Genomic DNA, 6,311 nt, shown 5'->3' with positions numbered 1-6,311 from the left:
TGAGTCAGGCTCCTTGGCAAGGAGCTCTGAGCTTCACTTCGCAGCCAGCTGTAATCATATCTCTTCAGGGCATGCACACACATGTGCGCACACCTCTCCCCTCACGTCTTGCGCTGCCTTCTCCTCCTTGGGAGGAAGCTAATCTCTTCCACAGCCCCTTGCCCCTCAGCAGATTAGAGCAGCTCTCAGCTCCTCCTGTGCTGTGGAGGAATTGCCAGGATCAGAGGTTTGGATCATAGCTGTGGGGGATGATCCTTCTTCTGGTAAGCCTGGATGAGAGAGGTGGTGTGCAGCTATTCTGCATCAATGGAGGATGCTGGAGAAGATGCACTTCCCCCTGGTCCCCAGAGTCAGCGGGAGCTGTGCTGGGTTTTGCTCAAATGGAAGATGCTTGTGTACACTTCTGTAAGCAATGAAGTGACTCAGGATGCCCACTCAGTCTTCTCCTTCCACAGACTGTTCCCAAAGTCCCTCCGGATGTGTCTGAAGCATCCTAAATAAGACCTGTGTGCTGTGCTGAGCTGCTCAGGAAAAAATAGGCCACTGCTTTTCTCACGCAGGCAGCATTTAAAGAGCTGTGCAGGAGGAGCGTGGGCATGTGGCTAAATCAGAAGTGAGGAGCCGTCCCCTCCTTTGGCACCTCACCTGTATTGCATGAAATGGGGACGTTGGGAAGCCACGCTTGCAGGCTGGCTGGCTTTTTGGGGTAGCTCGCTTGCAGTGCTCCTTCCATCCAGCAGCAATCACTCCGGAGAAGCAGCCTTTTGTCTCTGTGGCTGAGCTTTCCCAAAATGGCTCCATGTTTTACGTCTGCTCCCAGGAAGGGGCAAAACTTGCTTGCCTGAAGTGGCTTAGGCAATGCACCTCGCAGGAATCCTGCCGTGCTCCCCTGATCATTTCCCCAGCCAGATGCCCAGGCAAAGCATCTGTCTTTGTCTTCCAACCTGAGATGCTGTCTCCTCAGTAATTAAATGAGGAACATCATCTCTTTATATTTCTGTCAGCCGATTTCAAATTACAGAGGGACCTATAGGACCAAGAAGAACCTATCCTCCCTTTGGGGATCGCCTGCCTTTTGATTTAAGTTTTTTTGCAGGCTGGTAATTCCATCTGAAGGTCTCCTGCGATACCGCAGTAACCCTTGGATGCTATTCAAGTGCATCCTGGCCCCCGGCGTGTGCTCATTGCCTCCTAATTGCTCTAAATAAGTTGGGAATGATGAAATTAAAGTGCCATTGATATCAGACAGCTCTGGCACACTGCAGTTACAGGCGAGTGAGGGAAGTGGACAGATGGGGAGATGTTAGGATAATAGGTATTAAATGCAGATTTTACCCTGTTTGGGATCCCCATCTAAGCACAATTCAACTTCTCGGGGCAGCAAGCCTGGCAGTTTCCATGCTGGTGCCCCAGCTGAGCATTTGGCATGGGTTGGGTATGGGCAGGACATCAAACTGAATGACCTGCCTTGGTTCCCTGGAGATTCCAGGATATTGCACTCTCCAGGGGTGAGTGTATCTGGTATCCAGCCAAAATGACCCTGAAGCCACACAATGTCCTCAATCCGTGAATCAGTTGCCAGCCCTCGGGGCAATGTGGTTGTGCTGAAGCAAATAGGTGCAGTCTGTTGGGGCTGTGCTGGTTCATCACACAGGCAGGGCTTGTCCTGATGTTCACTCTGTTAATCTGAGAGCTGGGTTTTAGGTCCTTGCCCCTGTGTGTGGACAGCACTGGCAGAGATGTTGGTAGGGAGGATGTTGGAGCTGCCTGGTGAGAGACAGATGTGGTTGGTGTCATTCAGTAGCTGCTCTTGTGCTCTGCTCACCTGGAAATGCTGCTGCCTTTGGTCTCCTTTGCTCTGGCAGTGTTACTGCGTCCATAGGAGCAGAGGGGCCTGGACAGGACCTGAATCCAGATCTTAAGCCAAGGCAGCTTTGTGACTATCTGTTCCCACTCAGAATAGACTCAATGCATAATCTATGGGGTGAAATTCAAGTTGTGGGGCAATGCAGACCAGGAATCCAATGTTCCTCCCCATGACTGAGTATCCCATCTCTGATCCTGCAGTGAGAGCTGCCCAGATGTGGTATAACATGGTGCTCGGGAAGAGCATCTTGGCCAAAACACTCCAATTATGGAGCCTGCAGTGGGTGGCTGGTCCCAGAGCTGCAGATGAGGATGGGCTTCATCAGCTTGCAAGAACTTGTGTAGCCTTAAAGGAGTGTCCAGCTCTGTGACTGTGCAGTGAACAGTTTTCAGGGATGGATGGCAGGTACAGCACAGCACTTCTCTTTCCAAAGAAATGCCAATCATTTTAATCACTTCCCTGCGATTTGGGCCCAGTCCAGCCACCTGCCTTTGGATAATAACTCTCCCAAGGCTTCTTGATCTAGTCTTGTGAAGCACTGGTGTCATTGGGACACTTGAAATGGATGGGAGGTGCACTGACATGGCAGCCAGCTGGCCTGCAGGATGGATGCCTGGTTGCAGAGTGATGGAAGGTTAGATTTGCTCAGTCCAAGCCAATTCTATTCCTGTAACTGGCCTTGGCTGTGACTTCAGCTTCCCCAGGGCTCATCAGATGCTCACCTCAGGGCCTCTTGCACAAGCTTTGAGTTGAGATGGCTCCTGGGCAGCCCTCCAGGCTCAGGGCTGATATTTAGGAGTTCAGGACCTCTGAATTCCACCTATTGTGTGTTTAAGGGCCGAAGGAGACCATTCATGATGCACTGCTCTGACCGGCTGTGCAACAGAAGCCAGAAATTGTCCCCCTTGGATTCCTGTGGCAGTGCAGTAAATGTGGGTGTACTCAAGCGCATGGTTCCCAAAGACATGGGAGCTGCAGGGTCTTGGCCCTGCTGGCAGGCAGGAGAGGTCTCATGGAGCTGCAGAGGCAGCTCTTTGTTCCTAGCTGGGGCATTGGGAGCAATCCTTTGGTGCACCTGGAGTGCCTGGTGCTCCTGGCATCCTGCTCTGGAATGAATAGTCTGTGTGAGGGTTCATGGACCAACCCTGGGCTGACCCCTGTCACTGAGTGTTCAAACCTCCCCAACACATGACATCCCCAAGCAAACAGTAGGAAGTGGTCACAATGGCTGTAAATGCCCACAGGCAAGAAACACCCTGGATTTGGAGGGGTCTGGCTGCCCATTCATGGACATAACCTTCCCTAAAGGATCTCCAAGTGCAGGGGTGCTGTGTGTGCTGTCTGGGCAGTCAGTGGGCACCATCTCCCTGGCACCCAGCACCCTGTGGTCCTGAACTGCCCTCCCACCTCTGCTGCTGCTCCCTCTGCTTAGGTAGGAGCCCCAGCCCCTCTGCAGTTGTGCTTGCAGCCCAGCACACTGAATTATTGACAACAGCCAATGTATATGCTGGTTGCACTGTGACCTTGAGATCCCCTCTCACTGTGCCCTCCTGCCTTTGTGCTGTCTGGAGCTGAGTTAATCCCTTTCTCCTTGTCTTGCATCTTGTGTTGGCTCATCTCTGCTTTTGCCTTACCTTCCTCTGCTTCCCCTCAGTCCCTTCCAGGAGGTGACCGCCTCTGGGCTCAGTTCCTTGGGCTGGGACAGGTCTATGCCAGCTCCCATCAGGAGCCATCCCCTGCTCTGTGTGGCTGAGCACAGTATGCTACATCCATGGTACACTGAGCACTTTGGCCCGTGCTGAAGTTGGCTGTTCCTGTTGGGCAAGGAGGGGAGGAAGGAGCAGTGCTGGGTGGGAAGCCCTGGTGTGCTGGGCTTGGCATGGCTGTGGAGCAGGAAGGGAGCAGTGCTGGCAGTTCCCACAGGAGCTCTCACCCTGTGTGACCCCTTTTTGGCCTCTGCGTCCCCCTTGGCTGACAGGGGCTGTGCAGAAAGCTGAGTGGGCACCGGGGCTTGTTTTGCCATCAGGCTTGATGCTCTAGACTCTGCCATGCTGGTCTGTGCTGGGGAGCCTGGGCACGGCATCATCTGGGGGAGCTTCACTTCTGGGGAGCAGATCCCTTGGGTTGCTCCAGCTGAGTGCTGGCCTGGTGGTGGAGGTGCAGCTTGTAGCACAAGGACTCTGCTGGTTGGAGCTAACTTCAGTATCCCATGGGCTTTTGCATCCTCTCCAAACAGGGCAGTATTGGAGATGCTGTCTGACACAGTAGAGTGGGTTGCTACTGGTCCCCCCTTGCCCTGTGTGCCCAGAGGTGTGCTGGCATTGCCACCACCTGCAGGGCAGTAGGTGGAAGGAAGGAAGGACTTGTTTTCCCATCTTGATCCTTCATGGGTGAGATTTCATGAAGTCTTTCACCCAGAGGTGAAAGTCACTCACCGTGGCCACCTTTAGCAGCTGCTTCTCTGCATCGTGGGTTGTAAATGTCCCCTTAATTTAGTGCCTGCAGTGCACTAAAGCAGCAACCTTAGCACAGCCTCTGCATAATAACCAAAGAGGCTCTAGATGCTTTGCTCTCAAGGCTGCTGTCCTTGTCTGCTGTAGCCCCAGGGGCTGATGTCTGCCTTGCCCCTGTGGTACCTCTGCTCCATCCCTCCTGCTGGGTACCACAGCCAGGTCTGCTCCTGGAGATGGAGTCAGCCAGAAACAGCAACAGGATCTTGGGGTCAGATGCTCCCAGCATGGCTCGGGGATCTTGCCCCATCTCAGCCTGTCACTGAAGCACTGTGCTGCTCCTCACACCAGGCTGCCCCTCTGCCCCAGCATCCCACAACTTGCTTTTGAAGGTTAACTCCCTGTTAAATAGAGAGATTTAGCCTAACCCACCAGGCAGGTGAAGTCCAGGCAGTGAGGCACTCCCCAAATGTTTCACTGCTTATGGCTGAACTCACTAGTGAAGGGTGGTTTTTTCTCCCTCACAGAGGAAAGTAACAGCTCTGACCTTTAGGGGAGAAATGATGAAGGCCCAGAGTTTTCTTTCCTTTTTTTGTTTCTATTTTTCTTGCAAAGTATTCAAGTTGAGAGGTATTTTTTGCTTAAGCAATTTATGCCCAGTGGATAGATTTATTCCATTCAGCTGCCAGCCACAGGAAAGCCCCATTATTCCCTGTGGCATGGCTTTTTTTTCCTCAGTACTCATAAATACTCTTGGCTAAATCTCAGTTTCCATTCCTTGCAAACATGAGGGATCAGGCCCTCCTGCCACATTCGTGATGGTGGATTTGCCTCCATATACCCACTTTGCCTCCTTTGCTGGCCTGGTCCTAGATAAACCTGATCCTAAAGCTCCCCATCTCCCCATGCCAGATCCCACTCTGCTCCCTTGTTACATCCATCTTGGGATGGAGGCTTTGGCAGCAGCACTTCTAAATCCCCGCTTGGCTGCTACCTCCCATGTTTCTGCTCCCAACCAACCCTCTGCTGCCTTGGCTTTTAGTAGGAACAGGGCAACAAATGGATTTCCAGGCTCCATGGTTTAGCATCCTCCCTTCAAGAGAGAAGGGGAAAACGTAAAGATTCGGCTTGGTTCTGAATGATTCATTTGATGCATATGGCAAAAATGCAGTGAGTGTTTGGGCTTGACAGCAGAGTCTGGACTGGAGAGAGGGGAAAAAAGTGAGGAGGTCCTTAAAATGAAAAGTGGGCTCAGAGAGGGAAAAGGGAGATATTTCCTATTAAATACACCCAAAGTGGCTGTTTTTAGTGCTGACTGATCACTCGTTGCCGTAGAGAGCCTGAGACACAGCATCCCTTCCCTGATGGGCATCTCGCTGGCTGGCTCTGGTGCTTTTGCTTTCCTTAGAGTTCAGGTTTGCAGCCTCTTCACCTCTCTATAGCACAATGTTTTCAGGACCAGATGGGCTTTATTTCCTCTTGCCACCCCCTGAGCTTGGAGGAGGCTTGAGTTTGGAGCAGGTCTGCCTCTTATTCCATGTGATTCCATCCGGCTGAGCCCTGCTTGTGGGCAGCCTGGTCTGCCCTGCCCTGCAAACATGCTGAGGACCTGGCAAATCCCCCTCTCTGTGCTGAGGAGGGCTCTCTGAAGTAAGGCTTTTCTCTCGTAGCGGATAAATCTGTATGTTACCTTAGCAGTAGCGGCGGCTGAGCATCATCTTATGGGTTGATACTGTTGAGATGCTTAGTTTAAGCTTCATCTAATCCTCTTTCATCTAGCAATCGGGCTAGTGATCTCCTGGAAACAGGTTTCCTGACACCAGCCTTGGCATTGTGGAACATGCTCATGCTGGAAGGGTGATGCTCCTGCAGTGTCCTGGTGCTGCTGCCCCTGAACTGAGCCAGAGGCAAAAGGGGGAAGGAAAGGAAGTTTCTAACCTGAACTGGATTTTGGGTTTAGGTGTCAGCTCTTGTTTTCATAGGATTTTGTGGAG

The sequence above is a fragment of the Lathamus discolor genome, chromosome 8 (assembly GCF_037157495.1).
Source record: "Lathamus discolor isolate bLatDis1 chromosome 8, bLatDis1.hap1, whole genome shotgun sequence".
NCBI classification, from domain to species: Eukaryota; Metazoa; Chordata; class Aves; order Psittaciformes; family Psittacidae; genus Lathamus; species Lathamus discolor.
This window is presented reverse-complemented; position numbering follows the sequence as displayed.